The following is a 23,394-nucleotide window of genomic DNA, read 5'->3' on the forward strand; positions in this document are numbered from 1 at the left end:
AACAGCTACCTGTAGTTCAGTGTGGTCTTCAAGGCATGGACGTAAGGATCTATCTGATTAGATTTGGGGAGACCTGCAAATGACTACCAGTAGCTGACCTGTCCCTTAGACATCACTGTGGTGGCGAGTGGGGATAGAGGGAGGAGGTAGAATTCATAATACGCAGTACACACGTTACCAAGCCAACACATTTAGTCATGTATTGCATAAGTTACCGTAAATCTATAAGTACATGCAGTATAAACTGTTTGAAAATATCTATCCTATGCCATCTAAATCTACAGTTAACATGTAGAATCTCTATTTGTTCACAATTTTTCTTCAAAACTCTTGTGACATCTCCAAAAAGTCTTTCCTAATTTTCAAACTCTTTTCTTCTATCTTCTTGTCATGCTACTCAAGTATAATGCATTTACTGCACTTCACATTTTGAATTATAATTAAAATTTACATATATCTTTCCCCTACTGGGTTGCCTTTTATTTGGGATCAGGTTAATGGAAAGTTTATTTTTAGCAGATGTTGGCAGTACATTTATAGTGAATACAGTATAATATAACTAAGAAAGTGACAGTTCTTTTCTGACTTTCCAAGATTTGTCTGTTCTTTATGGCCATATTTTGTCATCTTTATGGATAAAGTTTATCTGAATGCTTTGAGAAGTTTAATAACAAAAAATACTTTTTCATCTTTGTGACCATGAGAATGTTTCCATTAAATATCATACCATTTTTTGGAGGGAGTTCTGATAGGGAGCAAGAATGTTAGTTCACTAAGGGGATCAGGACACTGGCGTTAGCAGTTGGTCCTCCTCAGAAATGTAAAATGGCCATTGCTTTGATAGGGACACATGCTTCATCTCCTGGAGTCTACTAGAGTTCTCTAAGGAAAAGCTGTTTTAGAGGAGTAATCTTTACACCTGAATCTCTCTGCAGGTCTCCTCCTGAGGTTTGTTTCACCAGAGAATTCTGGCTAAGCTTTTCCCTCTTCTACCTCCCCCAAGTCTTTTACTTTGGGATATCCGCAACCGGCTATGATCCCCTCTGCCAGCAAGCACTCCCTTGGTAACTGTGAACCAGAGAATTGTTCATAGGCCTGAACTACCCCTTAGCTAGCCTTTACTTTTTAGAGCCTCCCAGAAGTTATTTATTGGTTGATGGGCCAGAATATTGATTGCCCCCTAAGGGATACCTGAATATTATGGGTTATTCAGTGGTGGGTTGCATTTTGCTGCTCAAAGCTAATAAGGAATGATAGGCATTTTGCCTATGTTTCACAAAGAATGTATTGAACATATCACATGCATAAGTATGACCAACTATAAAACTGGCTGACTAGGACCATATTATTTCTTGTACCAGACATTTCTTAAAGTATAGTTTTGAGTAAGACTTATTTTCTCTAGTAAGAAAAGCTACTTGTACTGGAGGTATACGTTCTCATTTCTAAATATATATTTTATTTTTACATCTTCCTATATTGCAAAGATGGAACGAGGCAGCTGAAGAAATGAAATCTCTCTCTCTCTCTTTAGATATATGCAGAATTAGAAAGGTCAAATTTACCTCACAGGTAACTAAAACTGGATTTTGTGGAAGATTATGGTAATTATCTGAGACTGTAAGTCTTAGTTTGTTTTTGTTTTTGTTTTGTTTTCAGATCTGTATTGGCGTATAATTGCTTTATAATGTGTAAGTTTCTACTGTACAGCAAAGTAAATCAGCTATATATATGCATATATCCGTATATCCCCTCCCTCTTGAGCCTCCCTCCCACCCTCCCCATCCCACCCCTCTAGGTCATCACAAAGCATTGTGCTCTTGTTTTGAAATGCAGTTTATAATATCAATAACAATAGTGGCTTCTATTGGATACCACCTATGTGCCATGGACTGTGCTAAGTATTTAAGCCTTACATGTGTATTACATTTAATCATCATAACAAGCCTATAAAGAATTATTATTCACACTTTATGGATGAAGAAACTAGAGCTCAGAGAGCCTTAATTACTTGCTTAGAGTCATAGTACCTATAAGTGGCAGACTCAGGATTTGAAACCAGTCTAATTCCAAAGCCTGGCTCTTTATACAGCTATAAATACTGCATTCCCTTATACTCCATATGTTTTCTTTATGTACAAGACTCAGAAAATGTAAAATGAATGAAATTTAATAGGACCTGATTTCTTAAGACATTAATAAGAGTGATTTCAAGTTCAGGTATTTTCTACTACTTTAATTTTACATGAAGAATGTAAATTTTTCTCTTTATAAGAGTAAATCAGTGAGAATCAAATTGAAGTTCTCATTGAACAGTTTTGACCTATCTAGTTCACTGTTTTACCTATGTAAAGCTAGTGTAAATTGTGGGACCATTCTTCCCTAATCCCAGGACATATTTTTCCTAATTTCTCAGCAAACTTTGACCCACTCCTTTTGCCAGTGAGCCATTCATTAGTTCAATAGCACTGATTCGTTCTATACTGCTATAATGTCTGTGACAAAAGACACTGTCTAGAAACATTTTAAGTATTGTGTCTCTTAAAGAGGACCTCTAAGAAACATTCTCACTTTTTGGTAAATTTTTTGCAGTAAAAAATAGTTAATTTATGAAAATAAGAAGTAGCATGAATGCTTATTTCCACTATTCATTTTGGCTTCCTGTGTTGAGACAAAAATGATGACAGAAGAACGTGAAGAAACCCTGGGACTTTATCCTTCTGCTGGCCTTCCCCTACCAACACCCTGCAATACTATGTCTACAGAAGAGTTTTTAGTCTTACAAAGGGTTTATGTTTGGGAGAGGGATTTGTGGGAAGATGTGGTTTTGCTGTTTGTTAATTGGAACTCTTGAGAGTTTTCCATAGAAACACAGTAAAATATCTAGTTAGGTTCCAGAGTACTATTAATATAACTAGTATATTCAACAGGCATTTACTGATTAGGCTGGAAACCTAACTACTAGGTATAACATTGTTTCCAGGGGAAGATACATTGTGAAATTGTAAGTAACTGCTTCACTGAAGCTATCTTTCCTAACTTGTACGCTTAACACTAAGAAGGGTAATGATTTTGACAAAAAAAGATTTTTTTTTAATATGTTCGCTCCCAGGATACGTTTGGTTATTGGTTGTTGTGTCTAATAGGAAGACTGTGTTAATGCATTTTCATCCAATATTCAGTAGGAGTTGATGGAAGGGATAAAAATTGGATGATAATCAGGATGTTGAGATAACCAATGGCCAGCATCAAGCTGGCCTGTCTTTGTTCACTTTGTACTCAGTAAGACTCTAGTCCAGAATGGTGCGTTTTAAGCTGTTTTTACTACCCATAGTTGTCTTTACTGTAATATAAATGAAAAAATAATCTAGTTTAACTTCCCAGAAAGTTTCATTTTTATTTGAAATTAGGAATTTAATGTGTATTTTAATGCTTTTGGTGTAAATTAATAAAGAAAACATTAGCCCAGCAAACTTACTCCACTCAAAAAGAATGAAAACGAAACAAAAGTGACCTAAGCTAAAGTTACCTCAGCACTAAACCCCAAGTGATGTTCAAATTCTTTTATCAAAGCTTTTTTGTATGACATATTACTTGAAATTAACGAAATCTCAGATGGAGTGTGGAATCCTACTTGTGTTACAGTTTTATTTTTTGAAAGTATGACTTATAGTTAATAATCTTGTGAGATAGCAATTGTTTCATATTGTATAACCATTAAAATGACTACAAGGTCTAGGTTCTAATATTCTTTACACAAAGTACATTGATTATTGAACACCCAAGATTAGCATGAATTTACAAGCATTTTTTTGACTATGCAAGAGACCTATTTAGTATTTAGTGCCCTTAAAAATGAAGGAAAATATATATTTTGGTAAACAGAAATGTAGAAACAGTTCTCCTTTTTTTGGTAAAAATATATGGATTGCCATTTTACACTCATTCTGTGTCTCAGTGCTGTTACTCTTTAATGGCTTTCATATTCTTAAGCAGCAAGAAATGTAAAGGCTATAAACATTTATAAACCATTCAAATACTATGTCAATGTCTTTCAGTCATTTATTCATTCAACAGACATTAAGTGATCCTGCCCGTTAGACACAGAAAGAACACAAAGTGAGGACAGCAGGCTTCTTGCCTAAGCAGTGTGATGGGTTGCAACACATATCTAGATCTCACAAAGAGATCTTCAAGATGATGCCCCTCACTTGGCAGATAGTATAGATCAGGATTTGGCAACTTTTTCTATAAAGGAGTAGTTAGTGTTTTAGGCTTGCTGGTCCAAAGTAAGCCTAAGTAGCTGTCACAGAGACAGCTCTGTATTGTAAAACCAGCCATAGACAATTTATTAAAGAATAGATGCAGCTTTATTCCAATACAACTTTATATAGGGATCCTGAAATTTTAATTTTATGTAATTTTCATGTTATGAACATTCTTTTGATTTTTTTTTCAATCATTTAAAAAGGTAAAACCCATTCTTAGCTCCCAAGCAGTGAAAAAGGAGGTGGCTGTCCATATTTAGCCAGCAGTTGGGAGTTTGCTGACATCTTGGTATAGAAGCAGTTCAGGGAATTTTGCACAAAGATGTCGGTTAGGTGACCTTTCTGAATTGTGCTTTGCTCATTGTTAAAATATCAATAGTAAATAGGACCCATTAAAAGTTTTTTCTGTGTAATTCTGTCTACTTTCATTGGTGTACAAAATTAATCAAAAGCCAATTATGTAATAAACACTACCATTTGTGAAAATATCTAACTGGAATGACCTGCCCATTTGGTACCTGGATAGATAGCATGTAATTTGGATGCATCCAAAGTAAAACTAAAAATCTGTAGATACTGAATATACTTGAAAGCACATTTCTCAGGTCATTTACCACTTATAAACGTAGTGCTTTTTACCTCTTTTGAAATTGTCACACCTTGCTTGAGTTCAGTGGAAGTGCCATTATGTATTACAGAGGCTTACATTTTAATGAAAGTTACATTTCGAGAGTTTTCCAAAATCTGAGTTGTTTGGATTGCTGTCACCATGTACAACTAATCACTTAATCTGTTTTTGTGCTGGTTAGAGTCCCTGTGTTAGGATCTCAGAGCTCTGTTACTCATATTATCTTTGAGGTCTCACATAAAGAGAATATACATTAGTCCCATCGACATTCCTATGACTACAGGTTGGCAGTGTCACAAGCATCGGAGTTTTTATAGTAAGCAATTTTAAAGTGTTAAACTCTGTCTTATTCCATTAAAGTCCTAACTCCTTAACTACCATCCTCAACCAACATTCACATAATGACACCCAAGAACGTATAAGTGAAATGAACACGTGCTCCAGAGCTGACCACGGTAGTACCTGAATGCAGAGATACGTGAATGTTGGTGTTGGAGGGCGTGTGAGAGGGGAGGATAATTCTGTGGAAACAGACCCCTTTCTGGTGAGTAGAAGTGATGGCTTTCAATAATTTAAACCTGGAAAATCATTAGCTATTCAAAATACTTTTTATGGCGATGAGCTTTAAAAATTCACACTGAGCATTTAATCGGTGAATACAACATGGCATCGCTTATCCAGGTCCCACATGTGTAAAAGCATCAGCCTATGATGTTTTTCATGCTTGAGATCTAATGATACCCAGAGCGGTGACACAGCTAGTGCAGTGTGCAAGATTCAAACCCTCATCAGTCACTCAGAATCTTCATTGAAATGAAGATCGGTAACTATGCATTTTAATAATGTGTCCTTCAAACTAGATCTGGTAGGGAGTTCTATTGATCAACTCTTGCTATGATTGCATATGGTTATGATCATATTTGGGAGAATTAAATGTACATAACCCAAGTATTGATACGAATGATCATTCTTGTTACTTAAGAAATAATCACAAATCTGATACACATGGTTCAAAACAAAACAAACAAAAAAAACAGATTTCCGTAATGTCTAAGCAGCAAATATTAATTGAAAATATTTTACTTTTAATTGATGTTAAACCTCTCAAGGTAAGTACATGACACCTATGTGTTTTTCTATCACTTCCTTTACTAATGATCTGTGTTAAACCTATCGCAGAGAACATATTTGTCAGGATGGCAAATGGAAAGAATTGATAATTAATGAATACCTGGAGGATAACTTCATTTAACTTCAGATATTTTTAGAAACAGTTTCTTACTTGAGTAAGTAAGAAACAAACTCAGGATCCTGCCATCAATGTGCCACAGGGTGTTGCATCTTTTAGAGTGCCAGTAAACTTTGAACCTGTGTGGCAGTGTGCGTTTAGTAATTTTAGCTTTTAACAAACTACTGTGTTACGACGTTTCGTGAAAGGTACTCTGATGTCATAAAAATGAAGTAATTTGTCCTCTAGAACTCCTACCTTGTCCATCACTTCTTTTTTCAGTGACAGGTATGCACTTCATGACCATAAAAAAGGAGAGGAGTACATTGTTACTGTAAAAGACCATTTCCTTTTATTCTATCTTTATAGTCATTTTAATGCATTTTAGTGTTTATGGGTAATTAAGTATCTAGCAGAGCTGTGGAGTACTTGAAAACTAAAACATAATGTGCTGTCACTTGTGGATCAGTCAGTCCAAGATTGAGGATTTCTAAAATGAAGATGTAAGTCAGTGGAAAAGCTAGATGGGACTCATAGAAACTCAATACGTATACATTTTCTGGAACATATGTAATTGGCATAATTGGTTTACAATTATTTCTAAGAAAAATTTTCACGCAAGTACTGAGTTCCTTTGCACGATTTAATAGTAGATACTTGTTTTTCAAGGATTCGTAGGGAACACAAGCCATTGATTGCTGGTCAGCGGTTTATTTTCCTGAAAGTCATTGTAACCTCACAGCAGTTATCCAACCACTAGATAGCAATTTTTAGGAATTAGCATAGTCTTGATTGCATTAATAGCCTTTCCTAATTGCTATGATTAACTGTTTTCCCCCAGGGACTGAAGCTATTGTTTTATTTAAGACGGTTCACTTTGGGAAAGGTTGAAGTAATTTATTAACAAGGAAGAACAATTCTCTAGTCTAAGAAGTTTGTCTAAGGTCTAGGACAATGGTTCTTGAAGTGTGGTCCTAGAGCCAAGCAGCATCAGCATCACCTGAGACTTGGTTAGAAATGCAAATTCTTGGACCCCATGCCAGACCTGCTGAATCAGAAATTCTGGAGGTATTTGTATAAGCCCCACAGATGATTGTGATGCACTCTATGGATTGAAAATTACTAGTCTAGGATTATTAACTAAATGCTTCTACAAGTCAAAATGTATACATCTGTTTTTGTGTTCAGTATGCGTTATCAATTATTTGAGAAATGTAAAAGGAGGAAATTGTTTCACATTAAATCGATACTAAATCTCTACTCTTTAGAGATAATAGACAAGTACCAGCTCTAGAATCAGGAAGATTTATTTTGCCTGTTTTAAAAATATAGATTTGAGACTTTCAGGTACAGTGTGCTCTCACCTTGAGAAAAATGTGTGGTATTGTTGCTACATTCTGAACTTTAGCTTCAGGGGAAAAAGAGTTGGGTTTTGGAAACTTTGTTTATGACTGAAGCCAAGTGAGAATATCTCTTGGAATTCCTTGTTTACATAAAAATAAGTGTTTTAACACTAACATTGGTAGACTCTGTTTTATCATCTTAAGTTACTTTTATTTCAAGGAAGATTGATGTTTTAAGTTTTCATGGAAAATAAAATTTTCTTGGACATCCTCTCTTAAATAGAAGGAGAAGTGAATATGCTTGTCTTAAAGACACACTTAAAATTGCTACATTTTTAAAAACTGTTTTGAGTCTTAGACAAGATTACATATGTATATAAATCATGACTATTCTTTTTTACCTATAGACTGGTAGCTTCCTCTTCAATTACAAATGGAGTGTCAGGAAGCATGAAAATTAAAACAACACAAACTTAAGGAATATATATTAAACATGGGCCCTGGATAAATTAAACGGTTAAAGGTTGCTCTTTGAAAATGCAAGATTGAGTTCGTTGCAGTTCTATCTAGGATAGTGAATATAAGAAATTTTATTTTGTTATTTGGTTGAATCTAATTTTGAGGTAATGGGAATTTCCCTCATATTGGCTCTGGCTTAGTATGAAAATTTAACCTGTGTTGATCTTACTCAGGAAAAATAACGGGCTGTATTAAATTGCCCCTCCCACCCCTCTCCCAGATTTCCCTTGTGTGTTGGCCGCCCAAGAAGCATTTGTAATGACTTAATTCTAAACCATGGAGAGCGATGCGTTTCTATTGACCACTTTTTTATCCTCCTCCTGTGAGGAATGGACTAATATAGTCTCTTAAATAGAACTGTCTCCATGGCAATGGGCAGTCAGCTTTTGACTTTGAGACTTATAAAAAAGGAAATTTTAAAAGGCATTTTCATGGTCTAAAATAGCAGTACCGCAAAACTAAGGTATGAGAATATTTCCTGTCCGTTATTGCATGACTGATTAAGCTAGCATAACATGTCTTTTTTTACATAGCACTTTTTGTCTGAGTATTTCAGAATGCTATATAGCAATTTATTCCCTTAATTAATGAGTGATTATTATCTTCAGATTAATAGAAAATCTGAGGGGCTCAAATATAAGATTAGAACTGGGGCCCTGAAAAAGAAAGGGTTGCCTAGGTCTGGCTGTAATTTCATTCTCATAAAGAATAAAAATACTCACTAAATTATGGGCCATTCTTGATTATATTTAAACAGAGTTATCTCTGAAACACTGGAAGCAATGACGAGATTAAAAATAAAAGCTTAACAATTTATGTCATTTTTTTCTAACTGGTTCCTACAATTTGGGATCTATGGATTACTTCTCTTGTCAATAGACTCCCTTGGCAACCTGCATCCCTTGCTGCCTCTTGCATCCACACCCACTTAAGAGGCAAAGCCCTGTAGTTCTCACTGCTGGGCCACCTAGCCTTTAGTAAATGTCAGTGAGTGTGCAGTGTATTAGAGGCTAAAGAATAAGACCACATTATCCTTTGTAGTCTTGTGTCCTTTTCTTTTCTGTATTCATTTCCTCCTTGACTAAGCCTTATCTTAGTATGGGGTTAATTTCCAGTTGAAGCATCTCTCAACTTAAAAGTGTCATTAGTAAATACCTAATACTCTGATATTACCATTAATGAGGGAATTGGTTAAACAAACTATGTGACCTAAATACAGTGGACTACTGGACAACTCTTAGGATGTAGATCTATGTGTTGAAGAGAACTAATGTTCATAATAAGTTATTGAGTGGAAAAGACCTTTTTTTTAAGAGATATGAAGTTTTTCATCTTCATTTTTTTTTAAAAAAAGATAAAATGTAAAAGTACAGAAAGATAGACTTCAAAATGAATAGTATTTATTTCTGGGTGGTGAGGTTAGTGGAAATTATTTTTACCATCTGTTTCTCTTCATTGCCTTTTGTTTGTTTTAACAATAAATGCGTATTTTATAAAAACGTTAAGAGCTCTGAGCTTTTTGAAAATTAGAGTAGAACAAATTAAGTGAAGGATAGTGCAGAGAGCAAATCCAAGTGATGGTAAATTGAAGATGCATTGAGATAAAAACCAAAGTTCATGGATTTAATAGATATCCATAGGAGCTATGGCTAAACCCCCAAGGGAATAACACGGTGGCTGATGAGAGCTCAGATGTGTAGACACAGATAAATACAATCTGGCAATGAGTGACGGTATCACAGCAGTTCCTATACCATATTCCTTTATGTTATCATAGCAGTCATTCCAGGATTTCCCTTTAAGAACCTTATGTATTGTACTTACTAATATTTAAACAGAAAACTAGTTTTTTCTCTTTAATTTAGAATTCAAAAGATAGCTACAGTTGTATTCTTCTGCTTTTATACTGTATGATAGATGAGACTTATTGTATAGTTTTCAGAAATGTGTCACATCTATAATTTGAACATTATATATTAATCTAGAGGTGTTTTCAGTTAGGACCTAAAGATAGGAAAAGGTGGTTATTTTGTGAAATAATTTAATTTTACAGATACTTAATTAGCATTTATGTTCTTGGGTTTTTGAAGAATACAGAGATATACAGAATATGACCTAGATTTTAGCGAGCTTACTGTTTAGTTGGAGAGGAAGATCTTTTCTAAATTATTATGAAGGGAAGTAAAAATAGAAAGTATATATCCTTTTGGCATTTTATTGATAGTCATAGATTATTATTTATCTTTAACAATTATGAAGACATGAATAAAACTTCAGTAATCCAAATATGTTAGTGTACAGATAAGGTTAGTCAAGTATTAAATATCAGATACTTGTTCTTATTTTTAAGGCAGAGTGATGTGGTCTTGATGACTTTCTGCATTTTTAATGATTTTTTAATCTAAATTTTAATTCTTCAAAATTATCATCTACTCATTATAGTGTATCTATAATCAGTTACTTTGTAAATGAGTGTTTGTCACTTAAGCAGCTTTACTTTCTAATTTCATTTTCCATTTTTAATTGTCTGGATCATTTGTTGAGCAAAATATTGAATTAAAGGACTGCTGTGAGCCAATTAAGAGTTTTTGAAATCCAGTCTGTTCTATAAATCTTTTATTTAACTTGTTAGATAATGTTTAAATGCTTTGACTAGTTACATTGAACTTTATGAACTCAGTGCTGCATAATTCTAATAATAGCAAATACATATATAGTAGATAATACGGCACTGTTTTAAAAGCTTGACAGGTATTAGCTCATATCATATTTTTACTATCTGTTTCAATAGCCTCCTATTCACCCCATTAGTGAGGAAGGGCTTCCTAGCTTTGAGTCATGGGGATCACCAAAGAAACAACACTCAACAGTTGATTAGTTGTGTATACTCACCGCCCCCGGAAAGAACCTGCTGCATGCCTTGCAGGCCGTATGGAGGCTGCACTCAGGAGTGGGCAGTTAGGGGCTGTGGGAGGGAGGTTGTGTAGTATCAAGAGTGAGGTACCTCCTGGTTCCTGTGGAAATCTGTGATTGTCTTGCTTGAGTAATTCCGTGGGCTGGGGGGAACCGAAACCTGCTACTCAGGAGTCAACAGGAATTACACCTGGTCTATTTGATAAGAAGGGTTATTTGGCCAAGGGACCTTATCTGCATGAGCAGAGTGGGGAGAGGAACTTGCAGTTGGGCCATCTGAGGTCTTCCTGATTTCATCAAATGTCTAGGCAGCACAGAATATTGAGCCTTAATTTTAGGCTTTACACCATATGACCCTGTGAGGTAGGAACAATTATGATCCTCATTTCATAGGTGAGGAGAGCAGGTACACAAGCTAACTTAACACTATGATGACCACGCTTCAACTGTTGCCTTATTTACTTACTTTCCCTCAGCCTAGAGAGAAATTCTCAGTATCCAGAAATAAAAGGCAGACATGTAGAAGGTCACTGTTTTCCCCCCATTTCTATCTCATAAATAGAAGTGAACTACTTTCGTGTTTGTTTTTTTACTAGTTGTCAAGGAGTTTTCATCCATGTGCCCTGATTATTTTATTTCACTTCCCTTTATAAATCTATAAATTCTGATATAGGTAAATACATGTGATTTCTTGATTGAGAGTTGCCGGACAAATTCATTATCAAGAGAGGTGATAGATTTGATATGGTTTTCCTCTCCTAAGAACCTTTAAAAGCAGAAGAAATATTAAGATAATTTGGATTTTATTCTGTCTAGCATGGGAGGGAATGGTCCACTGATCTAGTATTTCTATGAGTACCTTAGCTATATTTCTTATAAATATAAAAAATAACTTTTGGTTGATAGAAATGTTGCTGGTTTATGTGATTACAACTTTGGAATTTGGAAACATGATCTGTCATTTTTTCTAAACATACCTTAACCACATAACAGGAAGTAATTGATGGTCATCTGTAATATATACCTTATTTTATCACTAATGATATCAGAACATCTCATTTTTCTTGATAAAATTGGATATCTTTTTCTGTGGATTTGGTCTTTAAATAATGCAAATCAAATTATAAACTGCCGGAATTAACTCTGGTTTTGTTTTTACTTTTTTTTTAGGATGACCAAATCTTTGATACAAGGAAGATAGGTATTTCTAGAGCATTACTTATCATGAACTAGATGACAATTAAAAGCAGAATTTCCACATTTGAGTTTGTCTCATTGCCTTCACCTTGCCTGTGAACTTTGTCAAATTAACCTTTTTAAAAAATAGAAACATTTTCACATCTGTTTATTAAACAGTCTTGAGTCTTCTGGTCCATAGGGATAATTAATGCATTTTTTAATCTTCCTTTCTGTCTGAATGAGAGCTGTGCTTCACTGATGTAGTGTCAGAAGGCAGCATGCTGTTCATTCTGCTATAACACTGAAGCAGATTGGTTCCGATGGATGTATTAGGGAATAATCTGAGCATAATGGTGAATTTTGTATTTGCTTATATTTCACCTGAGAGAAATACTAGGTGAATTCAGAAAACCACACCCCGGTGACCTGAGCTGCCTAGAAATACCCTAAACACACATGAGGCTCCAACATTCACCCTCCGCCTCAGTTCACCAGTGTGCTTTGAGCTCTGTCCAACCGCATCTGCTGTCACAACTTTCCATCCAATTTCAGATCATCCTCCTTCCACTGCTTCATACTCACAAGCTGCAGGCCGTCCAACACCTACTTCCACAAACAAATTTCAGAACTTTTTCTAGGTAATGTGCCGTATTTATTGTAATACTTTTCTTTTTTTTATCAGTTTAACGTGTGAAACTATGATACCATTTTTTATTAGGTTCCTTTTTTAAAGCGTAAAACTAATGCAGTTTTTTTTTTAGTATTGCGCCCTTAACTTCATTTTCCCCATAAGCCTGTGGTTTTCTTGCATGATTTTGCACAGTACAGTGAATTTTTAGGGGCACATATGTTGTGTTATAGCAGAGTGACTGTAATTGAAAAGGTTATCCTCTTTTTTGTTTTCCAACTTATCCTTGGCTTTTATTAGTTAATTCATTGTAATAGTGTGATTAATTTAGTAAATTCACTAATTATAAATGTGATAAATCGGGCATAGAAATTCAGTAGGTTTTTTGAAATAATTAGATCATTAGAGATCACAGATGTCTTTAAAGTATGTCACCTGTGAGGGCCCCAGAGGGAACTGTCATGTACTCATCACCTAAATTCATGGTTAAAAGCATAATTTATTATTATAACGTTATTAAAATTTATGTTTGGGGGAAATTATGGGGAAAAGGAAATTACAAAACTGTAAAAAATCATGATCTCTAGTAAATTTTTATTTATGCATCTACATACATATGCCTAGAAAAACATATTGGAAGGATAGAAATCACCATGTTAACAGTGGTAGTTTTTGTATGATGAAATTATGAAGAATTTTAGTTTGTTCTCTGTACTTTTCTTTATTTTCCATCATGAGTAAAAGTTAAATTTTATAATCAGAAAAAAGAAAAACTACAGAGAAAGCGGGAAGAGCACATACGTTGGGGGGTGGTATAGTACCAACAATAATGTAATTTATTTCTTAATGAAGCTCTTAGGAAAACATAATCCAAAATGGAGGGAAATTAGTAAATCTTGCCAGAAATTCTATCTAAAATTTGAATATAGGGCTGCTTTTCATTTTGTGCCCAATATATTCTTAACACAGTACTAGATTTTTTTTCTTCATACCTTATCTCATTTAATCCTCGTCATGTATCTTATGAAGTTGAGATACCATCCCCACTTGATGAAAGAATGAACTGAGGCTTGAAGAGATTAAATATTTACCTGCTGTCTTGGATGCTGCACTATTACCATTGTAACGTATTACTTTTTCTCTGGGGAAATGTGTATTTTTGAAACACTTCTGTTTATTTTTTATTTGTAATAAGAAAAGCTATCACATTTTTCTCTAAATTAGAAAAAAGTACTTTTTTGGGGGGAAAGATGTTAACTTTTGTAGAGAAGGACCCCATTACCTTAAAACCTTGTAGAACATTGCCTCTCAAGACTTATGAATCTGTATTTCATGTTTTGCCACTATAGGAATAAATTACTTCAATGCTTATCTGTGAAATTAAACTGGGGCCTCTGTTCCATATAGCATTGTTATTTGATGTTTTCATGTTTTTCTCTGAGAAATCAAATAATAACATTAACAAAATACAAAAGAAATTATTGACTATCAGAAATACAGATGTCCCTTGGTACCTTGAAATTATTTTAAAATATTTGCCAGCTAAATTCTGTGGATTAAATAATCATGTATGTCTCTTCAGACTGTTATTTAAAATAATTGTATTCACATCGGTAAGAGTGTCTTAACTTCGTTAAGTTCACTTCTGCTCTTGAGTGTACCATAAAATCACCATTTGATTCATCTTTAAATCCTCTAAAAACTATCATTGGAGTTGTTTTATTGATTTGGAAATGTACTTTATCATGTGAACTTAATCTTTAGGTCTTATAACCTATATGAATAGTTGTGTTGAGAAAACTCAAGAGTTGTTCCTCCTGTAATATACTCCTCTTAGAGAAAAGATAGTTTGGAGCACAACTAGGGGAACTAAAAGTCTTTGCTTTAGAAAGTAAAATTAGGCTTTGAAGGACAAACAATAAAAACTCATGGGGAAGATCTGCAGCTTCAGCCTTTCCATTTGTATGCCTCTTTTTGGAACCCAGCTGCCATACTTGGAGGAAGCAAAAGCAGCCCATGTGGAGAAGAAGTAAGGCACCCATCAGACAGCCAGCACCAGCTGCCAGCATTTGAGTGAGGCATCTTAACCTGTCAGCCACTCTGTACGTGCTGATAATTGTATACATGTTTGGCATAGCAATGATCACATGGCTGCTCTTATAGAAGAGAAAAATCTTGTATCTTTGGAGACTGCATTCTAGGAAGAAACAGCTGTATCTCAAGACCTCTAAGATTATATAAACTCCCTAAAAATATGTTAGGGAAAATTAGAACTCACAAATATAGACAGGACTAGTAACCCTTAATGCTGAAGCTAAAAATCTGTAATACATTTTTAAATAGAGATATCTGAGAACAAGTCCATGCATCATTTTGTGATGACTTTGAAAAATCATTTACAATATTTATAAAAGATAATAAAGATTATTAATCTTATAAAGATTACTTACAAGACTACTTTCATCATTCACATAAAACAGCTTATCACAGCCCCTTGATTTATTTGGGAGGAGGAAAAAACCGAGAGAAAGAAGAAAACCTTGAAGTAACATGGATGCTGACAAAAAATGGATTTTTTTATTTTTAATTTTTTTGGAGTGTAGTATGTTTTCTTAACTGGATTATTGAAAAGAATCTTAGATATACTTAAAATTAAAGTCATTCTGTTATTAAAATATGTACATTATATAATATATATTTATAATATAGGTTATCTTTTAATCTTGGCTTTATAACATTTTACCAAAAACTCTTTTTTAGTGTATTAATAGACTATAAGTAAAATGGTTATTTTAAAAATAATATTTATTTTAAACTAGTAAAAACAATGAGAAAGTAATTCCAAAGCAAATTGGTTATTTTGCTTCTGAAAACTTTCTACCAGCATTTAGAACCTCTCACAGTATTGTGTATTGCCAGAGAATGTTAATGCAAAAAGGCCCTTAGAGATCATCTTTCTTATTTTTTATTTTTCAAATGAGAAAATTGAAGCCCCAGAAACTGATTAAGTTCTCTCAGTGCTTAAGAAGGGAAAAGAACTCAGATTTTTTTGTACCCTTTTCATTATATTACCTTGACTATATCATTCAGTTACATATCATCCTGTTTATTATTGTCTGAGATATGTATCTCTAATTGCACCAACTAGTCTGTAAGCTCCTTTTAGGTAGCTTTTATATCGATACTTTGTATATTCTTAAAAGAGCTATTACATAAACCGATTAACAATGAGGAATTCGATTAGCCCATACTGATTGGATGGTGGTTTTCTTTGACTTTGAGCATTTAACTTAGAATGCTTAGTGCAGTGTTCTGGTTCCCATTAGATGTCCTCTTAATGCTTAAAAATTAGTAATGCTTAAAGCATGTGAATGATCATTATTTATTTTGAGGTAACTGGAAGACTGAATTCAGTATGCTAACGTTGAAGCCTTACGTATAGGCCATCCTTACTTAAAATAAGTTCAGTTAGTTAAAATAGAATAAGAAAGAACAGAAAGTTGCATAGATAATATCTGTATGTAAGCTAACCTGGAAAGTGGGAGGAGCTATCAAGAGAACAACAAATTAAAGTCTTTTTGATTATTAGAAAATAATTATTTTCACAGACCTCACTTGTAACAGAAGTACAGCTTTTTCTTTCAATCAAAAACTACACTATGAGATTTTTTTTTTTTTTTTTTGCCAGAACAAATTCAAAACCTTTGGATGAAAAAAAAGAAAAAAACCTTTGGATGTTGTAAAATAATTCTATTCATTTATAACAGGGGGGTGTGTGTGTGCGTGTGTGGTGTGTGTGTTTTGTAGGACTACCAAGAGTCCAGGATGCCAAGAAATAATTTTTAAGGTGGTCGTTGTCCAAAGATTGTTACTTAGTATCATCAAATGTGTAATAGACTCAGTAATATGTAGGAAAGCTGTGATCAGTCAACAATTATTGAGCACTTGATTTGAATTAATTATTCAAGTTAATTGAGATAGAATACGTCCTTTGTAATCAAATTAGTAACAGAGAAGATAAAGACATGTAAAGCTGTGACCAGGTGTCTGTGTACCCGAGAGCCAGAAAGGAGATAGTTCACTGGATTTGAATGACTCGGCCCAGTGAACACAGGAGCTCAGCTGGGCCTTGTGGGGTGACTGAGTAACTTTATAATAAACGTGAAGGGGGGACATGGCGTTCCACATGGGGGCTCAAGGAGGGAGGAACGGGAATATGCAAAGGGGGATCTGGGAGTCAGCTTATCAGTGCGGCTGAAGCGGAGTGTTCACGTTGGGAACACTTGGAAAATAAACATTGCGAGGCTGGGTGAGAGCCAGAATGTTGAAAACTTACGTTCTCGTTTTTACTGTACTTCCCCCTCAAACCTCCCCCCTGCCCCGTAGCTGGGGATAAAGTAATAGCCTAAAATGGAGTAGTGGTGATGGAAACGGAAATCATGTTAGAGTCACTGAAAGGAAGTTTGTGAACAGGCTGTATGAGAACCTGGTATGAAGTTGTTATTAAATGTTACGGTGTTATGCATGATAGCAAGTTTGGGTCTTTAAATGCAGATTAAAATGATAAAACACTTGACTCTTGCCAGCGATTTCATCTCCCTGAACCCCATGTCCTTCTATATACCTGACATAAACGTATATCCCTGGATGATTGGAATCAACCTCAATCCAAGCTGCCTCATTCATTTGCCTGATTTCTTTTATACTGGTTGGTGTCACCATTATTCATCCATCCATTCATCCAATTCAGATTTCTGTGAGGCATCCTAGACTTCTCTCACTACCCTCATAGCCAATCAGTCGCTCAGTTCCTTCTACCTCCCAAATAACTGTCAGCATAATTTCCTTTCTTAATCCATACTACTTAGTTAAGCCAAGTCTTCTCTTCCCTAGAAATAATAGTAGACTTCTAACAGGCTTTATTTCCTCCAGCTCCCCCCGGCCCCCAGTCCATTTTGTAACTGATGTCAGAAATGCTTTCTTAAAGACAAATATTCTTTTAATATTGTCTATCATTTATACAAAGTCAAAATTCTTTAGTATGGCATTCATGACATGGCTCTTGCTTATGTCTCAAGTCTCGTTCCCTGAAAAACTTTCAGGGATCATATAGAAACAGCATATAGTTTCCCAAATATGTCATGTCTTTGTATTTTCTATTCCTTTTCCCTGGGATGTTGTACCCTCATGGACCTAGACATCCTTTTCTAGGTGGCCTGGCAAATTTCTATTTCTTCCTCAAGAATTATCCCATCTGGAGGACAATTTTGGTCCATCCCCTTGCAGAATTAGGCTTTCCTAATTTTGGTCATCTCCATTAGAGATCCTAACAGGTATTGTAACTGTGCATCCAAATTTATTTCCCCCATTTTCACTTGAGGTCAGCGCCTATGCTTTATTTATCTTTATACTTCCAGTTCTTAGCCCAAGACCTTCCAGATAACAGTCTTTAGAAAAAGAAAAACATCTGTTGAATGAATTAATAGTCCTTACTTACGGTCTGAAGGAAGTGGTAAGATAATGATACACGTTAATAGCTATAAGAGAGAGAAACAAAATATAATTGTGAATCTTCTGAAGAATAGATTTAAATTCCTAGAAGAGCTTGGGAGTTGGTGGGAGTGGAGGAAGACCAAAGGAGTTGGTATTTGAGCTGGGTCTTGAAGCATGGGTAGAATTTCAATAAAGAGAAAAAGGGAGGGCAGAGCCTCAGGAAATGCTGGTTCAAATCTATCTAAGTTCCACAGGACACAGAAAAGACCTGCCATGTTAGTAATACCAATTTTTAATTTACAAGTAAACCTGCCTTAATTGATTTACGCTACTCTGTGGTATTACATGGAAAGTGGAAAACGAAGTGTGTTCTTTGCTACTTGCCTCTGGATGGCACTGGACTTGAGCATGATTTTAGATGTACTTTCAGTTTAAAGGATTAGCTGATTGTGTAAAGACTATCCTAGGCCCATATTTGTTCTCATTAGTTTCACCTTTGAAGGTTTGTGTCACTCTGTGGTTGTACAGGGTACTAGTGGTCCTTTGTTTTTAGAAGTTTGCTATTCCATAGACAGGGTGTAAATACGAAAACTTGCCTGCACTTTGAACAGGGCCACCATGTGTTCTAATGAGTAAAATGTAAAGGGTTTTGTTACGAGCCAAGGGGAAGTGCATTTAGAAACTCAGAGTTTAGAAACTTTTCTCTGTGGATATTCATTTTTAATTCTTTTAGTGCTAGGATGAGGTCCATTCATCTTTGTACACTTAATTGCATCTACTGCAACAAGTACTGCTGATTTCTACTAGTAACAGTAGCACTCATGGCTACTCAGTACTCAGTACTCAGTAGGTGAGTTTGTTTATCTTTAGGCCCATATTTAGTAAAACAAAATTTACCTAACCTCACCTACCAAATGGCACACCAAGGTTTTTTTGTTTTTTTAGTGAGAGTTGCTTAATCACAATATTTCATTTCCTGGAACTCATTTGTTGAAAAGAGATGCTGTTATTCAAATGGCTATTATGTAAAACTTTCAGAAATGGACCTGGAGTTTACCTGACACCATACACCATACTACAGTTGAAATACTCCAAGATGAACAAAGTAGTGTCCCAACCCACTAACACCTGACAGCTTAATAGGGGAATGAGGAGGTAGGGAATTTGATAAATGCAATACTTTTAGTGGAAACGTTTTGAGATTTCAAGTTAAAAATCTTAATCAGTATGTGTTGTTGAAGAAGGCTGAAATGCATGCTGTTAGTGACAAGATCTTTGCAGTGTTCCTCAAGTGACTATACCCAGCAGTGGAGCTGTTGCAGGAAGGGCTCGGTAGCCTTGGTTTTAATAGCTCAGTTAAAAGGGGAACTAAAGTCTCAGGATCTTGGAGACAGGATTCCCCACTTATGAGGGTGAATTTCGAGTGCTCTTAAGAGTGTCAACCAATTTCTGCCACACGTGACATGTGGGGCTGGGCTCCTGGTGCTCTTGGGGTCCCTGTATCACTCTAGCTGCAAGGAATAGAGGAGATGTTGTGTGATTTGCAAGATTCTTGCCCTTGATGCTATTGCCATTTTCTGCTTCCCGATCTTTTCTCACTAAATGACCTTAGATCTCAGTTAGTTATTATAATACATATCTTTATGGTATTGAAGGCCAATACATATTTTAACCTAGACTAGGAGAAGTCACAATTTTATTAAATAGTCTTTTAGGCCATTTTGGAATGATGGAAAGTAATGTGTATTCCAGGTAATGACAGACATTTAAATTTGAGTTTACTGTAAGATTACAAATCTATTACAATTAATCTAATTTAAAATCTGTTCTTTTCTCACTTAGGGATAGAGAGTTTTTAGAACATCTCTGTGTTCCTTTCTATTTGCCCGGATATAGTGTCACCAATTTCTATAAACCCAGTCAGAATTGCTGAGATTGTCTGCCAAGGAATAAAAAGATGACATCAGCATTATTTCAAAGTATAGAGCCACCTGCCCTTCTCTGCCCTTTTTGTAGTGGTTTCTGCCAAAATGAAACATTTAAAAGGAATGGAAGTGTCAACAACTGTAATTTGCTGTTTGTATTGATAATTGCAGTTAGCTTTCTTACAGTCACACTTAAAATTTTTATTTGGGGCATGTGTTTTATACTCAAGATGTTTTGTCATTGTAGTGTGTTAAAAATAAATGTTGAAGCTATTAAACTATCTTCTAAGGATATCTTTAAAAATCTTCAAAAATTGTTAAGTGGAGTCAAATTTATGCTTTGCCAGAATTTTTTATGTGTTAAACACATTTTTTTAACCTCTTCATGTCTGTATGTAAAGTTAGTTACACACATTACTCTCAATATTATTCTCTCCTGGAGATATAAATTCATAAGCAGCTTTTACATTTTAATGGATAGAATTTGTATGTATTTTTGCTTTTCCACTTTTTAATGAAATAAACTGAAGAAGAGAAACATAAAAATTAAATTGAATAATTTATTTTAAAGGTATTTAGTAGCTGAAAATGCAGCAATTAATTCTCTTTAGCAGTTAGCCTTTTAGGGACAAGTAATTTGCTGATTACCTCTAAAGACATAATTTTAAGAATTCCTAATGTCCACGTATCTTAATTTTCTAGTGGGATTAATTTATATAAAGTGATCTAGTAAATTGCCTAGCAGTGAAGTGTCAAAATAAGCAATTTTCTAAATATAATTCATCTTTTAGTGTTTTGTTTTCCAGCAGATAATTACTTAATAGGCATAATTTCAGCTGATGAATTTCAAGCATAACTTCTTTCAGCTATAATAACATATCTGAAAAAAGAAACTTTTTTTTATGTAGCATTCTTGAGATCATAACCCTTGTAAAATAATCTCTTAGGACACATGGAACTGATACATAAAAAGTATGAGTTCTTATTATATAACTAGTTTTCCTTTCGATTAAAATTGTAGGATTTTATGGGAAAAAAGTTAAGCAAATACTGTGACTGTTGTCTAAGATATTTGAAGACAAAACACAATTAAATTTACTATTATTTAAAATTACTTAAATATTTTATACTCCCTTTTATTTATTTATTTTTTTTTGGGCACACGGGCTTAGCTGCTCCACGGCATGTGGGATCTTCCTGGAGCAGGGATCGAACTCATGCCCTCTACATTGGCAGGCGGATTCCCAACCACTGCGCCACCTAGGAAGCCCCCTTTTTATTTTTAACATGAGTCAACATTGTAGAGAATTTCCTTTTTTCTTTTTAAGTTAGTGATTTGGAAGTTGTCATCAAATTAAGACTCTGAAGAATGGTATCTGCCAACTTTTCTGCCATTGTGGTAAATTTTTTGGTTTTATTGGTTTTCCAGTCCTACTATCCAAATCAATTTTTTATTTCTGTGAAGTTACCTTAATACTTGTTTATTCTGCTTATGTTCATTCCTGGATTTTTAACCATTTTGTATCTGCATTATCCAAGTAGCTGAAATCAAGACTCATCAATGCTGTGGAACAGTGCTGTACCATAGAACCTTTGGCAATAGTAGAAAAATCCAGCATGGTACCCACTAGCCACATGTGTCTATTATACACTTTAAATGTGACTAGTGCAACCAAGACAGTTTTTAACTTCTACTTAATGTTAATAAACTTAAATTTAAATAGCCACATGTGACTAGTGGATACTGTAATGGACAGTACAGTTTTTAAAAACTCCAGGACTTGTTATTTTGGTTTTATTTCTTTCACAGAAATGAAACAAGATTTATGATTTCAAGGTCATTGTGTAAGATTCACTACTATGAGCAAAGTCATTTATTCTCCAGAATAAAATATTAGCTTTATACTTAGGAGAGGAAAACATGGCAATATTATTCCTCAAAATTAGTGCAGCTGCAGGTTATTTTCACTTCTAATATAGAAAAACCGTGGAATTCCTCTACTAGAGTAGCATCTGTTGAGAAAGTGTATCACAGCTATTCTAATTTGGGGTGTTTTATTTTGTTTTAGGGAAAGTTGACAGAAGAAAAATAAAAATGAGATCTTATATTGTACTTTGCGTTTTTTTACATTTTTATGTGTTATGTCCTCGAAAGCTAGGGCCTAGAATTGGCATGATTCTTGGCTGTGAGGGGAAAATATTTCTCAGCATGAGAGACACTCTTATGGTTGAGATGGAGCTGGGGAAAGGATAACTGAAAGATTTTGTTGGGAAAAGGCAATTATAGGATTTAGCGACTGTTTGAATTCAGATTCCTAGGATGAAGAGTCAAAGAGAACTCCGTAAATCGGAGCCAGGGTTACTGGTGTTGTGTGGTGGTTTTATAACTTACAGAGGAAAGTGAGAAACGACTGGATTAGGGTAGGAGATTAGTTTTAAACATGTTGATTTTAAGGTTCCAATACGTCACAGGCAGTTCAAAATGCCCCAAAGCCAGACGGAAGGGCAGAGCAGAGCTAGCTCTGAGCTTGATAGCAAAGATGCAGCAGTCAGATGCTTCATTTTCATGTCACATGCCCTTCTCTCTTCTTTACACCCTCTGCCCTCCTCCCCGCAATGTAGTGATGCTCACACAATTCAGTAGAGTTTTGTTTATATCAAGAAGATGGAAGCCGTGGATGAGAACACTTACTTGAAAGAATGAATGTCAATGAAGGAAATGCAGGGAATGTCTAAGAAGAGTGTAGAGGTGGTCAAAGAGGTCAGTGGGTTGGGTGGTTCAGGGCTACGAGAGTTGCCTAGCAAGAGGCAAATCTGAGTTGTTCAGGGAGGTAAGAAGGCAGGTGATTGCAGAGGTAGCATCTCAGCTGGGATCTGAAGAGTGTGAGGAGCTGTTGTTCAGTGGATGTAAAGTTTCAAGCATGATATTGAGAGATGACAAAGTCCTAGGCATCTGTGATACAACACTGTGCTTATAGTCAACAATACTGTATTGTACACTTAATTTGTTAGGAAGGTAGACCTCATGTAATGTGTTTTTTACCGTAATTTTTTAATAGGGGAAAAAAATGAAAAAAAAGTCCTTGATTTTTTTTTCAGACTGTAATATGCGCAGACATTGAGACAACAATTCTTAAAATTGGCTGGTTTTTTTTTTTTTTTTCCTTTTCCTGAATTGCTTCTGTCTGGATTCACTCAATTTGGTTGAGAACATTTCTGCAATTACATTAAGGTGCTTAGTTATGGGATTGAGTAGGTGTGACCATCAGA

The 23,394-nt window shown here is 34.9% G+C and overlaps 1 protein-coding gene across 3 annotated transcripts in view; it reads left to right on the forward strand.

Moving 5' to 3' along the window:
• SESN3 (sestrin 3) overlaps positions 1-23,394 on the forward strand; it is a 63,175-nt gene that overhangs the window by 8,132 nt on the left and 31,649 nt on the right. Inside the window, exon 1 of one of the 3 annotated variants that reach the window (XM_057748290.1) lies at positions 5,419-5,440. The exons of the other annotated variants lie outside the window; for them this stretch is intronic. The gene's annotated coding sequence lies outside the window, so the exon portion shown is untranslated. Of the gene's footprint in view, positions 1-5,418; positions 5,441-23,394 lie in introns of those variants that run through there. 3 annotated transcript variants of the gene reach the window in all.

Source organism: Hippopotamus amphibius, chromosome 9 (assembly GCF_030028045.1).
Source record: "Hippopotamus amphibius kiboko isolate mHipAmp2 chromosome 9, mHipAmp2.hap2, whole genome shotgun sequence".
NCBI classification, from domain to species: domain Eukaryota; kingdom Metazoa; phylum Chordata; class Mammalia; order Artiodactyla; family Hippopotamidae; genus Hippopotamus; species Hippopotamus amphibius.